At 42.7% G+C, this 21,329-nt stretch overlaps 1 pseudogene; it reads right to left on the reverse strand.

The window, feature by feature from the left end:
- Positions 1–18,074: 18,074 nt before the first annotated feature.
- Positions 18,075–20,529, reverse strand: LOC144251917 (Golgi apparatus membrane protein TVP23 homolog B pseudogene; annotated as a pseudogene).
- Positions 20,530–21,329: the final 800 nt, after the last annotated feature.

Raw genomic sequence — 21,329 nt, forward strand, 5'->3', positions numbered from 1 at the left:
TAAAACTAACCCTAACCCTAACCCTAACCCGAACCCTAACCCGAACCCTATCCAGAAACCTAACCCTAACCCTAAACCTAACCCTAAACCGAACCCGAACCCAAACCCTAACCCTATCCTAACCCTAACCCTAATCCTAACACTAACCCTAATCCGAACCCGACCCCGTACCTGAACCCGAACCCTAATCCAAACTCTAACACAAACCCTAACCCTAACCCTAATATTAAATCTACACCTAACGCTAACCCTAACCCGAACGCTAACCCTAACCCGAACCCTAACCCAAAACAGAACCCTAACACTAACCCTAACCCGAACCCTAACCCTAAACCTAACTCTAACTCTAACCCTAATCCTAACCCTAACCCTAACCCTAACCCACTCCGATCCCTAACCCTAACAATAACCCGAACCCGAACCAGAACCCTAACCCTAACCCTAACCTGAAACCGAACCCTAACCCTAACCGTAACCCTAAACCTAAACCTAACACGAACCTGAACCTGAATCCTAACAATAACCCTAACCCGAAAACTAACCCTAACCCTCACCCTAAACCTAAACCTAACCCGAAACCGAACCCTAACTCTAACCCTAACCCTAACCCTAACCCCATACTTAACCTGAAACCGAACCCTAACCTTAACCCACCCAGAACCCTAACTCGAAATCTAACCCTAACCCTAAACCTAACCCGAACCCTAACCCTTACCCTAACCCTAAACCTAACTCTAACCCTAATGCGAACTCTAACCCTAACCCTAACCCTAACCCGAACCCTAACCCGAACCCTAACCTGAACCCTAAACCTAACCCTAACCCGAACCCGAACACTAACTCTAACCCTAACCCTAACCCTAAACCTAACACTAACCCCTAACCCTAACCCTAACCCGAAACCGAACCCAAGTCCTAACCAGAATCCGAACCCTAATCCGAGCCCTAACCATTACCCTAACCCTAACCCTAAACCTAACCCTTAACCTAACCCTAAACGTAACCCTAACCAGAACCCTGACCCTAACCCTATCCCTAACCCTAACCCTAACCCTAACAGTAACCCTAACCCTAAACCTAACACTAAACCAAACCCTAACCCATATCCAAACCCTAACCCGAACCCTAACCCTAACCCTAACCATAACCCGAATCCAAAACCTTACCCTAATCCTAACTCGAACCCTAACCCTAACCGTAAACCTAACGCGAAACCTAACCCTAACCCTAACCCTAACCGTAACCCTAACCCTAACCCTGACCCGAACCCTAACCCTAACCCTAACCCTAACCCTAACCCGAACCAAAAACCGAACTCTAACCCTTATCCTACCAATAACCCTAACCCTAACACTAACCCTAACACTAACCCTAATCCGAACCCGACCCCGTACCTGAACCCGAACCCTAATCCAAAATCTAATACTAACCCTAACCCTAACCCTAATACTAAATCTAAACCTAACCCTAACCCTAACCCGAACCCTAACCCAAAACAGAATCCTAACACTAACCCTAACCCGAACCCTAACCCTAAACGTAACTCTAACACTTAACCAAAACCTAACCCTAACTCTAACTCTAATCCTAACCCTAACCCTAACCCTAACCCACTCCGATCCCTAACCCTAACACTAACCCGAACCCGAATCAGAACCCTAACCCTAACCCTAACCTGAAACCGAACCCTAACCCTAACCCTAATCCTAAACCTAAACCTAAACCTAACCCGAACCCGAACCTGAATCCTAACCCTAACCGTAACCCGAAAACTAACCCTAACCCTCACCCTAACCCTAAACCTAACCCGAACCCGAACCCTAACTCTAACCCTAACCCTAACCCTAACTCTCACTCTAAACATATCTCTAACCTGAAACCGAACCCTAGCCCTAACCCTAACCTTAACCCACCCCGAACCTGAACCCGAAATCTAAACATAACCCTAAACCTAACCCGAAATCTAACCCTAACCCGAACCCGAACCCTAACTCTAACCCTAACCCTAACCCTAACCCTAACCCCTAACCCTAACCCTAACTCGAACCCGAACCCAAGTCCTAACCAGAAACCTAACCCTAACCCGATCCCTAGCCATTACCCTAACCCTAACCCTAAACCTAACCCTAAACCTAACCCTAAACGTAAACCCAACCAGAACCCTAAACCTAACCCTAACCCTAACTCTAACCCTAATCCGAACCCTAACCCTAACCCTAACCCTAAACCTAACCCTAACCCTAATCCTAAACCTAACCCTAACCCTAACCCTAACCCTAACCCTAAACCGAACCCTAATATGAACCCGATCCCTAACCCTAACCCTAACCCTAACCCGAACCCTAATGCTAACCCTAACCCGAACCCTAACCCTAACCCTAACCCTATCCCTAAACCTAACCCTAACCCCAACCCTAACCGTAAGCCGAACCCTAACCCGAACCCGAACCCTAACCCTAACCCTAAATCAAACCCTAACCCTAACCCTAACCCTAACCCTTACCCTAATCCTAACCCGAACCAGAACCCGAACCCGAACCCGAACCATTACCCTAACCCTATCCCTAACACTAAATCTAAACCTAACCCTAACCCGAACCCGAACCCTAACCCTATCCCGAACCCGAAGCTGAATCCTAACCCTAAACCTAACCCGAAACCAAACAATAACCCTAACCCTGTTGCAGTAATTCGCTTGCAGGTCAGCATGGGAAAACAAAGAAGAAGAAGAAGCAGAGCAAGCAAAGCAGTAGCAGAAAAAAAAGTCCTTTATTGTGTATAAGCAATCTTTTTATAGTATTGTGAACAAAGAAGGCAGCCTTCCAACATCAATAAATCAGGTCTTTCAGCTAATTAAACATAGCGCACAGAAGTTTTACTTTCTAATCAGAAGTGACCTGCTTCTCATGGCTAATCTACTTTTGACCTGGAGTATGTTGAGCTCTGCTCTTTGTTTAGAACAGATAAAAATTTTTCTTAGCGCCCTCCTAGCCCATTTGGTAGAACATCCCGTTTGTAGGCAAGTTCTCCCAAGGTCAGCAAATACCTCGCTTTCAAGCATGGCTGTTGTTACCTATCTAAACCTTGAAGAAGCCTCTCTTTTGCGAGCAGACTCTCCCAGGGACAGCAAACATCTCATTTTCAAGTATGTCCGCTGTTACTTTATCTAAACCTTGAAGGAGCCCCTCGTTTTCGAGCAAGCCCTCCCAAGGACAGCAGACACCTCGTTTGCAAGCATGTCCGCTGTTGCCTTTCAATATCTTGACAGAATATCCTGTTTGCAGGCAAACTCCATCAAGGACAGTAATAGTAACGCAGTCACATCTGATTCTCTACATAACCCTAACCCTAACCCGAACCCTAACCCTAACCCTAACCCTAAACAGAACCCTAACTCCTATAGCATAAGAATTAATATCAAGAATCAATAAATAGGATGGATTCAAGCCAAAAATCTTTTTCTCAGCCAAAGAAACAATATGTAAGGTGAATAGAGAGCCTACAGTTTGGGAACAAAGACATTCTTTGTTTTGTTTTAGTTTTTGTTTGTTTGTTTGTTTTTTGTGGTGGTGCTGAGGATTGAACACAGGGCCCTGTGCATGTGAGGCAAGCACTCTACCAACTAAGCTATATCCCCAGCCCAGCATTGTTTGAATTGTGAATCCAAAGATACAATGGTATTGAGGGCATACAAGGAGTCCTGGTGGAGGGTGACAGAGACACTTGCTCCCAGTCCGGCTCTGCCCTCAGGGACACTGAGCAGGTCCTTCTTGTCTCCTACAAAAACTGAAGTGGAGCCACTAAAATCCAGAATTTCTGAATTGGTAGGGAACTAAAAGCCATCTTAGGCTAATGAGCTAGAGAGTCACTTCTTAAGAGGGTTTTAAAAGGGTATCAAACAAATTTATTCTTAGTAAACTGAATACATGCTTAGGGACAGGCAGATGGACAGGAGAGCTGACCCAAAAGGAAGATGAGGAAAAGCCACAAGGGCCCAGTGAAAGATCCATCTGGATCTCTGACTTCGCATAATGAAATCTTATTTAAAGAGTAGACTTAATTTAGGTGACACTGTTGGCCAGAACAAACAGCAATAAAGTAGAAATGATTACAACATGTCAATCACATTTATCCCTTTGAGCACACAATGTGCACACAGCGTGCTGTGCACGTGATTTTATCCAGGTCCCAGATCCTCCAGACTGGCTTTCAGTGGTGATAAGCTGAAAGGCAGGAGTCTAAGCATTTCTTGAATGTCTACAACACAAAGTGGGGCCACCTGCAAACACTGCTCACAATCAGTGGGAAATTGTGCTGGCACTTTTCTGCTCCTGTGCCCCATTTAGGGTGGAATTTTCCCCTCCCCCAAACCTGCATGTTTAAGTATTAGCCCCTCTCAGAATGCGGCTTATTGATTCCATCTGGAAATAGGCTCTTGCTGGTGCAATTCATTAAGACAAAGTCAAAGTGCAATAGGGCAGTCCTGATCCAATATGCCAGTAACCTCATTAGAAAAGGGAGTTTGTGCATGCATGGAGAGCACATTGCACTGAGGTCATGCTTGGGTGATTCTTCCACTGCCCAGGAGCTCCAAAGATGGCCAGCATACCATTGGAGACAGGAGGGAATTTGTCATGATCCTCAGAGGAGCAGGTCCCACCAACAACCTGATCTCTGAACTCCAAGAACTTGAGACAATGCATTTCTGTTGCTCAAACCATCTGGTTTGTGTAATGTTTTTACAGCATCCCTATGAAATGAATATAAGCCTCCAATTTTCATTAATGAATGAAGAATAACAACTTGCACTGGCAGTAAGCTCATTGATCAGAGAGTTGCCTCTGCTTATGAACCAAGTGTGCACATGGAGGGCTTGGCCTCCTCACCTGGAAGCTACACAGCTACAGGATATTGCTCAGCCTGCAGAGCCTGGCACTTGGACATAGCCCTACCAGGGGCATCCAAGATGAGCTCATCTTGAGATCCTTAACTTCATCGTCTCTACAAAGACCCATTTCCAAATTAAGCCACATTCAAATGCTTCTGGTACAACACACACACACACACATACACACACACACGCGAACACACACATGAGGCCATACCCAATCTACTACATTATCCAGGACCCAAGGTCATCTTTCATTCTCTTCTACCAGTGGGAAATAAAAGGTTATTCCTGTTCCCTGAGTGGCCATAGGGGTGACTGGAAGATGAGCTAATGGAGTGGCAGAGGGCACCTTGGCTATCTGTGCCCTCAAGCAGCCTACATGTGTCTTGTTCCATCTTATGCCCAGCTGCCAGTGGACCACTTGCAGCTTACAAGAGAATGCCAGCAGGTCCATCCCTCTTGTGAACCAGAATGTTACAAAGCTGCAGCCCATCATGGACATGGCTACTAGGCTGATGCCTGAAGTTGGGGGTGACCTCTCTACCACAGCCCAGTAGACTGCCCGAGCAGCTTCTAAAATGATGTCTTTTCTTTGTGCCAACAGCTTGTCTATGTGCCTAAACCCTAAGGGCCTACGCTGTTGGACGTGACATGAGCCACACATACAGCATGTTTTCCTACCATAGACATCTCCAGCCCAGAGTCTGTCAAATTGGGATGGGTGGATTGCTTGCTGGAACAGCCTGGACTTGCTGCAGATCTGTGTCCTACTTAGGGGTGCCCATGAAGCTGGACTTCCACATACTTGGTGTATGAGCATCTTTCTCAAGAATGCCATGCTCAACCTCCAGGAAGTGGGAGGTTGCTGGGTAGAACCTTGCTTGAGTTAGGACACCATCTTTTGACTTCTGCAGGGAGCAGGCTGGAGAGTCACATGTGGACAAAAGGCAGCCTCTGTCATCTTTGCCATCCCTCCAGGAGCACAGCATGGTGTCGTTAAACTGTCCTGGCAAGGCGTGGTGGTCAGAGAGAGGAGCAAGGCTCACTCTTGAGTAAGGGAAAGTTCTGACTTTGAACTGGAGAAGATCCAGGACTAGGTAACCATGGAGGGCACATGTTCTTTAAGTTGCCTGTTAAACTGATATTGAGATTTGCAGCTCAGTACCTTTGTGGACTCTGACTTAGTGAGGGTGACTGCTGCTGTTGCTTGGTCACTGTGTGGCCAGATATTGAAGCTTGTTGTTATAAATCAAGAGCCCCCCCCCCTTTTTTAGTTGTACACAGTATCTTTATTTGTTTATTTATTTTTATGTGGTGTTGAGGATCCAACCCAGGGCCTCGCACATGCCAGGCAATCGCTCTACCTCTGAGCCACAACCCCAGCCTTTCAAGAGCCCTTCTTGTAAGGGTTCTGACTGTGGGGAAGCATAATCATATGATTGTCACAATAGGTACAAAGAAAGCATTTGGCAAAATACAGCAACATGAAGATCATTCTCAAAACACTAGAAAAACAACATTGTAAAAGCTATCTAAGGTAAGCCCAAGGCCAACATCATTCTAAATGGAGAAAAATTGAAAGCATTTCCTCCAAAAAGTGGAACAAGCCAGAGATGCCTTCTTTCATCCCTTCTATTCAACATAGCCCTTGAAACTCTAGCTAGAGTAATCAGACAGACAAAAGAAATTAAAGAAGTATTCATAGGAAAAGGAGAACACAAACTATCACTACTTGCCAATGACATAATTCTATATTTAGAAGATCCAAAAATTCCACCAGAAAAAATTTTATACCTAATAAATGAATTCAGAAAAATAGCAGGATATAAAAATCAATACCCATAAATCAAGTGCATTTCCATACTAAGTTATGAACACACTGCAAGAGAAATTAGTAAAAACACTCCACTCACAATAGCCTCAATAAATAAACAAATAAATAAATAAAGTACATGGGAATCGACCTAACAAAAGAGGTGAAGGACCTCTATAAAGAAAACTACAGAATACTAAAGAAAGAAATTGAAGAAAACCTCAGAAGTTGAAAAAATCTCCCATGATTTTGGATAGACAGAATTAATATAGTCCAAATGGCCAAACTACCAAAACTGTTATACAGATTCAATGCAATTCATATTAAAATCCCAATGGCATTCTTCATAGGACTAGAAAAAGCAATCATAAAATTCATTTGGAAACATAAGAGACCCAGAATAGCCAAAGCAATCCTTAGCAAGAAGAGTGAAGCAGAAGGCATCACAATATCAGACCTTAAACTATACTACAGAGCAACAGTCACAAAAATGGCATGGTATTGGTACAAAAATAGACATGTAGACCAATGGTACAAAATAGAAGACACAGAGACAAAAACCACATAAATATGGTTATTTCATACTAGACAAAAACATACATTGGAGAAAAGATAGACTCTTCAATAAGTGGTGCTGGGAAAACTGGAAATCCATACATAGCTAAATGAAATTAAGCCTCTATCTTTCACCCTGCACAAAAATCAACTCAAAGCGGATCAAAGACTTAAACACTAGAATAGATACCTTGCACCTAATAGAAGAAAAAGTAGGCCCAAATTTTCATGATGGTGGCTTAGGATCTGACTTCCTTAAGAAGACTCCCAAAGTGCAAGCAGTAAAATCAAGAATCAATAAATGGCATGGATTCAAACTAAAACACTTCTTCTCAGTAAAGGAAACAATCAAAATGTAATGAGAGAGCCTACAGAATTGGAGAAAGTCTTTACCACATGTACCTCAGATAGAGCACTAATCTCCAGGACATATATAAAGAACTCAAAAAACTTAACACCCTAAAAACAAATAATCCAATCAATAAATTGCCTAAGGAACTGAAAAGACACTTCACAGAAGAAGAAATATAATCCATTAACAAACAAATGAAAAAGAAATGTAAATCAAAACTACTATAAGATTTCATCTAAATCAGATGGCAATTATCAAGAATACAAGCAATAATAAGTGTTGGCAGAGATGTGGGGGAAAGGACACACTCATACATTGCTGGTGGAACTGCAAATTGGGACAACCACTATGGAAAGCAGTATGGAGATTCCTCAGAAAACTCAGAATTGAAACACCATTTGACCCAGCTATCCCATTCCTCATTTTATACCTTAAGGACTTAAAATCAGCATACCACAGTGATGCAGCCACATCAGTGTTTATTGCAGCTCAATTCACAATAGCTAAACAATGAAACCAACTTAGATGCCCTTCAACCAATGAATGGATAAAGAGAATTGATACATATACACAATGGAAAATTATTCAGCCATAAAGAAGAATGAAATTATGGCATTTGCAGATAAATGGTGGAACTAGAGAATATCATGCTAAGGGAAAGGAGCCAATTCCTCCAAACAAAAGCTGAACATTATCTCTGATAAGCATATACTGATTCATAGTGGGGTGGGGAGGTAGGGAAGAATGAAGAAACTTTGGTTTGTGTAGAGGACTGTGAAGGAAGGTTATGACTTCAGGGATGGAAAGGACAGTAAAATGAGTCATACATAATTACCCTATGTACATCTATGATTATACAACTGGAGTGACTCTGCACCATGTACAACCAGAAGAAAGAGAAAGTGTGCTCCATTTGTGTACAATATGTCAATATGCCACATATAACTAATTTGAACAAATAAAATAAATAAATAGATGAGGTAGAACCACAAGGCAGGTTAGTACACACCTGAAATCCCAATGACTCTATAGGCTGAGGGAGAAGAGCTCAAGTTTGAGGCCAACCTCATCAATGTAGCAAGATCTTTTCTTAAAATAAAAAAAAATTAAAGAGAACTGAGGATGTAGCTCTGTGGAAAATATCCCTGGGTAAAATCCCCAGTTTAAAAAAAAAGAAAGAAAAATAGGTGGGGTCTTTAAGAGGTGATCAAAGCAATCAAAGCTTCATCCTTGTGTAGGGTTGATCCATATGAGAGCTTTGTCATTGTGCAGGGTTGATCTATTTAGAGCTTTGTCCTTGTGCACGCTTGATCCATTCATATCCTGAACAGATTAATGAGTTTATTGGTGAACTTGAGAAGGGTTGATCCATCTATACCATGAGCACATTAATGGACTTATGGGCTATCTTGAGAGTGAGGATGCTATAGAAACCAGCTATCTGGAGAATCCCAGTCCCTTCCCTCACTACATGATGTACGGAGCCACCTCAGTATTCTGCCAGCAAAAAGGCCATCACTAGATTCAGCCCTTTAATCTTGGACCAGAACCTTGAGCCAAATAAAATTCTTTTCTTTATAATTAAAAAAAAGAAAACAACATTTCATCTGAAACATGAATAAAATATAAAGGCTATGAGAGCTCTTAACTTCTTTTTTTGTGGAAAAAATGGCAAAATCATATTCCACATTTTCAGCCTTTAAACAAACCAGGCTCTGCTTTACTTTCCAAAAATACATTTAAATTCCCATCCCAGTATAAAGAGTAACACAAAATTTTATGTATATCTTATTGATAACAGGTTACCCTTATCCAGTTATAAAACATTAAATATCATAAATAAATATCAATCAAATTTGTTATTTTTATATAAACCTGAAACAGACAATTGCTACACACAGTTTTAGTTTAGAGAACATCATCTTGGTAAAGGGCTCTACCAAGTCTTACATTTTAAAAGGCTTGTATTCTGTAAGAACATGAATATATCCAAAATATGAAAAAGCTAGTAATGGTTAGTGTCACAATTAACTGTTTAACTTTAAAGTAAAATTTAGAATCCATAGTGTATAAAAATTATAATCACGGGTTTGCATGTTATCAGGACTAGCAAAAGTGAAAGGATAGCTTTCAATCTCTTAAAAATTTAGGAAACACTGTTAATAATCAGAAACAGACATAGTTAAAACAGATATAAGCCAGGTTTTTAAATGGCAGTGTGGCCCTTTTATGTCAGATACAATGTAGGAAAGAAAACACTTATTTGTTACTACATTGCCCAGAGTCCTCAGGAGTGGCTAGTGAGAATGTGGCCAGCAGCTCTCAGGAGGCTCTGGGGCAAGAGCTGCAAAGGTTATGATGGCCTGTGCTACCCAGAATCCTTCAGGACCTGCAGTTCCTACAGCCCTCTGCATTGAGGGCAGCATGGACCAAATGACAGACTGCATGACCAGAGCCCTAAGGGACCTGCAGCTTGCAGAGAACTCTACAGTGAGGTCTATGTGGGCAGAATGACAAACTGTGCTTCTCATATCCCTTGGGTGCCTGCTGTTCCCAGGAGCATCTGTGTTGAGGGCTGCAAAGGTAGAACACCAGGCTCAATGCAGGGTATGTCTTCACTGCATATAACTCACAAAAGTTTCTTTGATGAGAGCTTTAGTACCTACACTCTCCAGGGTACCAGGGAAAGCATGGGTCTGCAGTTCTTGTGTCCTCCCAGTAGGGCTGTGCAGGCAAACACTAATCTACATTATCCAGAATCCTCATGAGCTGTGCCTTCCTCTGTGGTGATCAAATCATTAGCCTACATTACTTGCAATCCTCAGGGGCTATAGCTCCCAGAACCCTCTGTGGTGAATGGGCAAAATACAGGACTATGTTACCCACAAATCTTAGTTCCAGCATCTCCCAGGATCCTCTGTCATGAGAATTGTAGGAAACTATACTACCCAGAATCATTTAAGGGACATGTTGCCTGGGTGAGCATGTGGCCTGCAACTCCTAGAGGCCTCCACAGCAAAGGCTGTTCATGCTGAAGGTCAGATTACACTACCCATAATTCCTGGGGATACCCTGATTACTGTGAAGCCTAGAGTCCAAGAACCCTCCACAGTGAGGTCTGCATTACCAAGGCAAGCATGTGGCTTGCATTTATCCTGGCCCTCACAGGAGGCACACAAGCAAAACACTGACTTACATTACCCAGAATCCTCAGGAAACTGCAGCCCCCAAAATATTCTGTGGTGAGGGCTGCGGGGTAGAGAACTGAACTACACTACTCAGAATTCTTGGAGATGCCCAGGTGCCTGTGTGGCCTGACACTCAGAGGCCTCCACAGTGAGAGCTGTGCAGGCTGAAGGCAAGAATACACTACTAGAATCCCCCAGGGCCTGCAGCTCCCAGACACCTACCTCTTGAGGACTGCATGGGCAAGATTTGTATTGCACCACCCAGACTCCTCAAGGGTGTCCAGGCAGGGTTGTGGTGTGCTGATACTGGGAGCCTTGATGGTGAGGTCCACTTAGGTAGGATGGTCTGCACTGCCCAGAATAATCAATAGCCTGCAGCTCTAGACCTCTGAGGTCAGGAATGCTTGAGCAAAGTGGACTACAATACACAGAATTCCTGGGGCCTCAGAGCTCTGAAAAGCAACTACAGTGTGGGCTGCACCAACCCAGCACCAGGCTACAATGTCCATGATCCTGGGGGTTCTGAAGCTCCCAGATGCCTCTGTAGTGAAGGCTGCATGGGATATGAGGGTAATTCTGCTACTTGAAGTTCCCTATAGGCTTCTGGAGTGAGGGCAACATGAGGAGGAGCTCCACACCCCCACACACGTGACCCATAGTACCCTCAAGCTGCGTGTATCCCGGAGATACACACAGCTCAGTCTCCACTGCCAGGGTCCTCCAGGGCACTTGAGAGAGCATGTGGCACACAGCTCTGATGATCCTGCCTGGTGAGGGCTGTGTGGGCAGAACACCAAATTAGACTGTCAAGAATCTCTGGGAATAACTGCAACTCCCAGAGGCATTCATGGTGAGAGCTGGGAAACAAGGAAAGATAATTCAATCTAGAATGCCCCAGGGCAAGGGGTGCACCTTGCAGCTCCCAGAGGCTGCTGGGGGGTCGTGTGAGCTCAGGGTGTCACAACCTTGAAAGCAGTCAACATGGGCTGGGATTTAACTGCTTTTCTTAAGACCCATGACGTTAAAATTTGGCAGTCCTTGGCTACATCACTCAGTCACTTGTCTACACTTCGCAGAGGCCTCTGTGTTGACCTGCTTTTGGCCTTCTGCCCTTGGGCACAAGAGTGAAGTGTCCAGGGTCTCCCTGCAGGTGCTCATGTCTGTTCCTCTGCCTGCCTGGCCCCTGGCTACAGCAGTGCGTGCCTTGGTTGAGTCCAGGGACCCGGGTCTCAGTCTCTTGGCCTCCCTTTTCTCTTCTCCTGAGATTCCACTTCTGGTGATGGCACAAATAAACACAGCCAGACTTAGTTAAAGAAGTGGGAATAGATCCTATTCAATAATAGCTGAGGCTACAGAAAGGTGCTGAGAGAAATAAGAAAGACTAGCCACTCTACTACCACTTCAGGTTAGCAGAAGCCTGCACTAGGCGTGGCCATCAGGGAGTGGTGTCTGTGCACATGAGCAGAGTCTGGCACTGGGCGTGGCCATCAGGGAGTGATGCCCAGTGTATGAGCAGAGTCTCGCACTGGGCGGGGTCAGCAGGGGACAGTGGCTCATGGTTCCATCTTTGTCCTCCCTTCTTCAGGGTGAGGACTAGAGCTCTTGTCTCAGGAAAAACTGCCAGCGTGCTGGGTCAACCACCAGGGAGCGGCAGACGGGCCTCAGGGATACACGCAGCTTGAGGGTACTATAGGTCACGTGTGTGGGGATGTGGAGCTCCTCCTCAGACCTGCTTTGGCTCTGAGGAGGTCCTCCTAGCTCGAGGCCGCTGGGTCCTCCGTGTGTGTCAGGGCTGAGGAGATACTCCCAGGTCAGGACGCTGGGTCCTCCGTGTGTGTCAGATCTGAGGAGGTTCTCCCAGGTCGGGACGCTAGGTCCTCCGTGTGTGCCTCGGGTCTGAGGAGATAGATACTCCCAGTTCGGGACGCTGGGTCCTCAGTGCGCGTGGGGTCTGAGGAGATACTCCCAGCTCAGGGACGCTGGGTCCTCTGTGTGCCTCATGTCTGAGGAGGTCGTCACAGCTTGGGGACCCTGGGTCCTCCGTGGTCCTCATGTCTGAGGAGGCCCTCCCAGTTCGGGGACGCTGGGTCCTCCGTGTGTTCCTCGGGTCTGAGGAGGCCCTCCCAGCTCCGGGACCCTGGGTCCTCCGAGTGCTTGGGGTCTGAGGAGATCCCCCACCTCAGGGACCCTGGAACCTCCGTGTGCCTCATGTCTGAGGAGGCCCTCCCAGCTCCTCTGGGACCCTGGGTCCTGGGTGTGCGTCGGGTCTGAGGAGATCCCCCAGCTCGGGGACCCTGGGTCCTTCGTGTGTCTCGGGTCTGAGGAGGTTCTCCCAGCTCAGGGACCCTGGGTTCTTCATGTGCATGGGGTCTGAGGAGGTCTTCCCAGCTCGGAGATGCTGAGTCCTCTGTGTGTGCCTCGGGTCTGAGGAGTTCCTCCCAGCTTGGGGACCCAGGGTCCTCTGTGTGCCTTGGGTCTGAGGAGGTACTCCCAGCTCGGGGACCCTGGGTCCTGGGTGTGCGTCAGGTCTGAGGAGATCCCCCAGCTTGGGGACCCTGGGTCCTTTGTGTGCCTGGGGTCTGAGGAGATACTCCCAGCTCGGGGACCCTGGGTCCTCCGTGTGCCTCATGTCTGAGGAGGCCCTCCCAGTTCGCGGACCCTGGGTCCTCTGTGTGTGCCTCATGTCTGAGGAGGCCCTCCCAGCTCTGGGACCCTGGGTCCTGGGTGTGCGTCGGGTCTGAGGAGATCCCCCAGCTTGGGGACCCTGGGACCTCCATGTGCCTCATGTCTGAGGAGGCCCTCCCAGCTCAGGGACCCTGGGACCTCCATGTGCCTCATGTCTGAGGAGGCCCTCCCAGCTCAGGGACCCTGGGACCTCCATGTGCCTCATGTCTGAGGAGGCCCTCCTAGCTCAGGGACCCTGGGTCCTCTGTGTGCATCGGGTCTGAGGAGATCCCCCAGCTCAGGGACCCTGGGTCCTCCAACTGCGTTAGGTCTGAGGAGGTCCTCCCAGCTCAGGGACCCTGGGTTCTTCATGATCATGGGGTCTGAGGAGGTCTTCCCTGCTCGGAGACGCTGAGTCCTCTGTGTGTGCCTCGGGTCTGAGGAGTTCCTCCCAGCTCGGGGACCCAGGGTCCTCTGTGTGCCTTGGGTCTGAGGAGGTACTCCCAGCTCGGGGACCCTGGGTCGGTGGTGTGCCTGGTGTCTGAGAATCCTCCCAGTTCAGGGACCCTGGGTCCTCTGTGTGCCTTGGATCTGAGGAGATATTCCCAGCTTGGATACGCTAGGTCCTCAGTGTGCCTGGGATCTGAGGAGATAATCCCAGCTCAGGGAACATGGGTATGCCATGTACCTTGGGTCTCCCAGCTCGGGGACCCTGGGTCCTCCATGTGCCTCCTGTCTGAAGCAATACTCCACCAGCTCGGCACCCTAGGTTCTCTGAGCACCTCTGGTCTGAGAAGGTAACTCCTAACTTGGGTACCCTGGTGGGTCACATGTATGGGATGGAGAGTTGCCTTCTTCTCAGCAGACTCAAGCATACTCCCACCTTGGGGACAATGTGGTTCATGTGTATGGGGACTTGGAGCTTCCTCTTAGAGCAGACTCAGGAATACTCCCAGCTTGGGAACACTTTGTGTTGTGTCTACAGGGACTTTAGGGTCCCTTCTCTTTAGCTTCAGTGAGACTCACAGCTTGGGGACACTGTGGATCAAGGCTATTACTCTGTTCTAAGACCAGCTGTGGGTCAAGGCTATAGGGACACCTAGAGCTCCATTCTTTTCAGACCATCCTCAGGCAGATGCCTGTCTTGGAGACACTGTGGGTCATGTGTGTAGGGTCATACAGAACTCCCTTCTCCTCAGAGCAACCTCAGAGGGATGCCTCGCTTGGGGACACTGAGTCATATCTACAGGGATGCTCTTCTCAGACTAGCCTTAGAGATATCCTGTTTGAGGATTCTGTGGATCATGTCTATAGGCATTCCCAGAGCAGCCTCAGAGAGATTTTCCAGAAACTTCTGGATAAATAGGCTGCAGGTGAGAAAAAGGTGGGAAGTGGGAAGAGAAAGCAGATTCACTCCCTGGGCCCATTTGAGAGCTGAGGATGGAGCCTTGCTCTCCTTCATTATTTCAGCAAGGTTTACTTTGGGGAAACATCCCTTCAAGAGGCTCTGATTACTTGTCATCAAAACATGGCTACTTGGATGATTTCTGGCACAGAGGGAGGAGGAATTGTTCTAACTGCTTATTTTTACTGTATTAAAGCAGGAAAAATATTAAAAAATGGAAAAGTAGATGTATGAAACCCACAAGGTTATTTAAGTTAAATATGTTATTTCTAATAAACCAGAATTTGTGAAAAAAATAATTCATGGATTTTATGGAACTAAATTAATCAAAATTTTGATTGAGAATACATTTTGTCTTTGGTTGAGCAAGTCAGTTTATTTGGCAGTGTATTTGTAATGGTATGCTAAATACTGTGTTGACATTCTACATCTGCTGAAATATCTTGACTATATAATGCTTTGGTATTATACCACAAAGTTAATTGAGGAAATTAATTTTAATTAATTGAAGTATTTATTTTAAGTAATGATTTCATTCTTTCCTCCTAGATCATGAACATTTTAAGTAAATCCAGAATTTGTTAAAAGTCAGTTAACACTCAACCGTGGACCCCTATGTTCCTGGTTTTTGTCTCAATGGGAGATCTGTAAGCATCATTTTAAACTTTTTAAGTTGATTGATCATTCATAGTTTTCTTATTTTAATCTTTTATTAAAGTGTTTTTTTACTAGGAAATTACCCATTCCCTCTAGGTTTCCAATTTTATGTAGTAGATTTCTGCAGTTTGATTTTTAATTTCTTCTCTAACTTTGAACTTCTGCTATTTTTATCAACAATATTTTTAAATATACTTTTTAGTTTACATTGTTTTGATTGAATTATCTTGTTTGACAGTTCTCATTATTTCAAAAAGTTTTAATTATCATTTTCTTATTAAGGTCTTTGGGACAGTTTGTGTAACTTGGTGGCAGATAACTTGATTAACATGTGAGAGTCCCTGGGTTCCATTTCAGCACCAGACAATATTTCTTTGACAGGACCCAAGTGTCAGGGGAATTGTTCAAAATATTATGTATTTACACACACACACACACACACACACACACACAGATCTTTTCCAAATTGGGTTGAAATTATTCTAAGCAAAATTTGCTAATCAATTTTATAGAAAGAAAGAGGATGGTGATATTTTAAAATTCCACCTATTGATATTGCATGATATTTCAGCTTAAAACCACTGAAATAATTACAGTGTGTAAGAGAAAAGTCAATAGATTCTTTTAAAAAAACAGATACATTTACCAAAAATAGACTTTTTTAAACAGACATTTTCTACTTTTTCAAATTTAGAAAGCATATTTGAATATCTTATTAAACTCTTACATTCATCAAGTTTCTCTTACTCCTTGCAAGCAAGGGAATTGACCTTCTAAATAAGCATGCTTTATATATTGTCAGAAGTTCTTTTTGGAGAACTCTATTAAGTGTTTCTCATATATTCAAAACATCACTTAAAAGCATACCAGTGACCTTTTGATTTCATCAATCTTAATTTCTTTTGAAATAATGTGTGTATACATTAGTACTTACTAAATATTACTTTGTGTAGGAAATCACTTGATTTCATTTTATATAAATGCTGGTGCTCTATATTATATATTAATGATTTCAAAATATGAGTTGAGTATAACTCATATTTTGAAATCATTTAAAACATACATGCACTTTTTACCATATTTTAATGAAGTAATATAAGTGGAGACTAGACATGTTAATATCATGAGCTGAAAAATAATTAAATATAGTTGAATTATTTTGGGGTATTCAACATAATGGTTTCCACCTTTTTCTATAAATGCCCCAGTTGTCTCATATTATATGCTTGGTTTGGAGTATTCTTTTAAATTTATTTATGGTGATGAGAATTAAGCTGATAACCTTGACTATGTTAGGCAAGCAATGAATTTCAGCCCTTTTAAAATATTATGTTGAGACAGGATTTTGCTAAGTTCCTGAGGTATTGAGGCTGGCTTCACACTTTGTGATCCTCCTGCTTCAGTCTACAAAATAGCTGTGATTACAGTTCAAAGTGCCTAGTATGGCCTAGAGAACTTTATGTCATTATCATGTTTCTAATTTCTTTTTTTCACTCCAATACACATTTATTCAACTAAAACAAAACATCTTTAAACATATTTTAACAATGTACAAATACATTTACAACATAATCTGCTGATTAAAAGACTCCAACAAAGTTTGAAGTATCTCAACAGAATTTAAAACTGCCGACAATAATTTGTAGATTGGTTTAGTTTACAGTTAAATATATTGCCTTGTTTAAGAAAAATTATTCATACAAATGTATGATTTACAATATCCCCATTATAGCAAGAAAAAATAGATTCATAAAATGTCTTTAGGTATTTATTATGCCAAGTATTTAAATGATTATTTTTACTATGACATAAGAATAATATTCATTTAGTACTAAAAGATTTTATTAGTCCAGAGACCACTGAAGAGTTTCCAGGAAGTTGCAAAATAAAATATGACTATCCTTTCTATGAAATAAATAGAACAGCAGCAATCCATGGGTATCCCTTAAACATAAAATATAAAGATTCCATTTATTATTTAGACCTTAAGTATAAAAATAAAAGAAAATTTTAGAAACTAGTTTCACTTGTGCATGTCTAAGGTAAACAATTTCAACATGAAGTATATATTTAATATTAACAATTTTTTTAACTCATACAGAAACCAAGTGTTTACTCTTAATCATGAAATCAACTTATTTCTGAAAATAACCTATAGAAATAATATGTAAACACACATACCTTTGAGATAGATTAAGAACATCCTATATTCTATGGATCAAAATGCAAATATCTCTGTAACATATGTAAACTAACACATTAATTTGGGATATACGGATACATTACTATATGCATACATATGTACACCATAAAATAAATTCTGAAACTGTTCTTAATGACATCATACTTCCCAGCCTCAAATACTAGAAAAAGAAAATTAAAACTTTGTTTAAAAAAAGAAAACTGTTTTTATAGTAACTTTGCAAGTGAAAACAAAACAAACAAAAATCAATGCTCCTTTTTACACTGGACTGAGCTCTAAACAATTCATAATCAAGAATCTCTTCAGCCATTCCCCAATATCACAGAAAACATAATTTTCTCTCTATTCAAGAAGTCTGTTCATTTCTGGTGTTTTGTCTTAAAAACTGCATTCCAAGATACCAGGTAGCCATGCTGGTTAAATTCTTCTGGCTGCCCACGTGCACCTAATGTAACCATACAGGTTGGCACCCTGTAGCACCACACCCATGGTAACCATGCCAACCATTTTACTCTGAGGGAGAAGAGAGCACTAAAGCAAATATCACCCACAGCACTGGACAGGCAATTAGTCCTAAGCAAAAGATTCTTGATTCAGCTTCTGAAACAGGTTTATTCTCCTGAGGAGGTGCCTTCCTGGACTCAAACACCCAATGACTCTTTCCATAATCATCAATATGATTCCACCACCCAAGGCCTACCATCAGTCTCTACCTGTGACATTCTTCACTGCCCAAAAGTCACGTGACAACAACAAGATAATTGTCACCATACAAGCAATAAAGCTGCTGCTGAGCAATTCACAGAGAAGATAGACTATAATGGCACAGACTCAGAAGAACAAATGGAAAAATGATGCCACTGGATGTCGGATTTTAGATTTTCTTTGCCTATTAGTTGTCTCTTCTTCTGCATCAAACAATGAAACATCTTCAGTGTCATCATTGCTGTCCTGAGTGTAAGGCTCTGCCAGCGTCTCCTATTCCTACATGATTGCAGGGTACTCCTACAGGGCAGGTCACAAGGGAGCTGAAGAGGTGCCCGGAGGCTGCACCCCTTTCACTTCCTCGAGTGCATGAAGTGCAAGATGGGCCAAGGAAAAAGACCACCAGCACCCCACCCACCACACAGAGCATTTCTGCAGCCCAACATCAGATCCGCCCAGCGCTTGGCGTTGGTTGAGGATGGGCTTCTCCTCTCCACACCCCCAAGCTTCCTGAACTCGGGGATTCCTGGGTCACTCCTCCTATGAGGGCCTCGGAGCACCCAGATCACCTCCACAACAACTACCCTTGGTCCTCCATCCTTCCCGCCCACTCAGCTCTTCCTCAAGATGGACAGCCAGAGGGGACACAGCACAACCACACCTGTGCGCCCGGCTCACTCCACAAACCCTGCAGGAGGGACCCTTCCACCCGCCAAGCCTAGGCCAGCCGCTCTCCGTGCCCACAGCCCCTCACCTCATGTTTCTAATTTCTTAATAATTTTCTAATCTATATTATAGCCATTTTCTCCTTCTAAATGGTCATCAAAGTTTTTTTTATTGTTCTGAGAGGATATTTAATGTGAATATACTTTATGATGTGACACCTCTGGTCACAATAGGCTATTTCTATTATAAGAGTATTTTGATTCTGATATTTTGATAGTATAATGTGAATGTACTTTATGATATGACACGTCTGGTCACAGTAGGCTATTTCTATTTTAAGAGTATTTTGATTCTTAACTGTTTTTCAGACTTAACATTTTCCTAAGTGTGGTGATTGTTCACTTTCTATTTGATTACACAAATAAGGCATTGATTTACAAAAAAAAATTGTGGTGCTAGGGATCAAACCCAGGGCCTCCTGAATTCTGGATAAGGTATGCCACCACTGAGCTACATCCCAGCCCCATAGATTCTTTGTTTATATTAGCTTTATGACTAGCTACATCAATGAGAAACTTACATAGAAATTCAACTACATTTGAAAACATTCAAGAGTTTGGGCAGCCAATATTTTTTATGATTTCTAAAATATAATTTTCCCGTAAAACACGAGAATAACTAAGATCACTCATAAACCATGCTTCCATTGAAGTTTCTCTAGTTTTACCACTTCTGAAGAACATCATGGAGGAAACTGACTTTGATATTCTTTTCAATTTTTCTTTTTTTAGAAAGCATCATAAGTTATTGTCACAAATTCTGTTTACATTTTTCATTTTAATATTTTTCCTAGTGGCAAATACGTGATGCTATTACTGTTGAAGGGTATACATAGAAACAAACGAAAGATAAGAATTCCTTGGGATCAATGATTCATTCACAATGAATCAATCTGCTCTTGTAACATATTTTTTATCATGACTCTTTTGAAAAAGTTCAACCATGACTTGAAATAGTGTCTCTAAAATGTAGATTTTTTCTCTAAAGTTTTGAAATTTTTAGAGAGAAAATCCATAACCTAGCAATAGCAAAATAAATAATGATAAGTTTAAACATATTATTACTTTAACATAAAATATATAAAATAAGTATTTATCTTACATTATGTTAGTTTGACACATTTTTGTTATAAATGCTCTTAACAAAATGCAGAACTAGTTAAGAATGTCAATTATTAGTAATTGACATTCTGAGTAATTAAATGAGCAGGTATTTGAAAAATATAGCCATATCTTAAGATTTTATTTTAGAGAAGTTTTATGTTTACACAGAAATTGCAAAAAAATGCAGAGATCTACTATGTAACTTCTACCCAGTTTTTTTCTCTTATGACTTACGTGAGCTATCTCAGATGTGTTAACTTCATACATGATTTTTCATGATAAACAGATACTGATATGCTCTTATTAACTAATGTCTGTGTTTCCTTTGGATTCTCAGTACAGCCTCTTTCAGTTCCAGGACCCCATCTAAGATCCCACAAGACAGTCATCCTGTCTCCATAGGCTTTTCTTCGTGGCGACAGTTTCTCTGACCTTAATTTCTCTGATGCCCTTGATGGTTGAGGAGGACCTGACAGTTGAGGAGTACCTGTCAGGTACTTTTTAGATTTTCAGTTGATGTTTTTCTCATATGTAGACAGGTTATGGAATGGGGAAAGCAGATTACAGATGAAGTGCTGTTCTTCATTTCATATCCTCAAGGTGCTCACCTGACTGATGTAGTGTTTACCAGATTTCTCACTGTGAAGTTATGTAAGTTATGTTTCCCTCTCTCTCTCTCTCTCTCTCTATATATATATATATATATATATATATATATATATATATATATATATAGATAGATAGATATATATTGTTTTGGAGTAAGTCACTATGCAGAGCCCCCTCTTAAGGAGTGGGAAGTTAGGCCTAACTCCTTGAGGGCCAAATGTCCACCTCAATTACTTGAAATTCCAGATAAGAGGTTTTTATTTAGCCTCCTTTTTTTTATCTGTTTAGTCATTTATTTGTAAATAAATGAGCATCTGGATATTTACTCCAAGATTTTGTTTGTTATCCAACTCTATACTACTTTGCTGCTTACTTCATTCCTGCTTGAAGCATTTGGGAATAGCTTTGACCATTCGTTTCCTGTTTTGTTTTAACAGGAAAGAATAGTATAATACCCT

This window comes from Urocitellus parryii, unplaced genomic scaffold (genome assembly GCF_045843805.1).
Source record: "Urocitellus parryii isolate mUroPar1 unplaced genomic scaffold, mUroPar1.hap1 Scaffold_295, whole genome shotgun sequence".
NCBI lineage: Eukaryota > Metazoa > Chordata > Mammalia > Rodentia > Sciuridae > Urocitellus > Urocitellus parryii.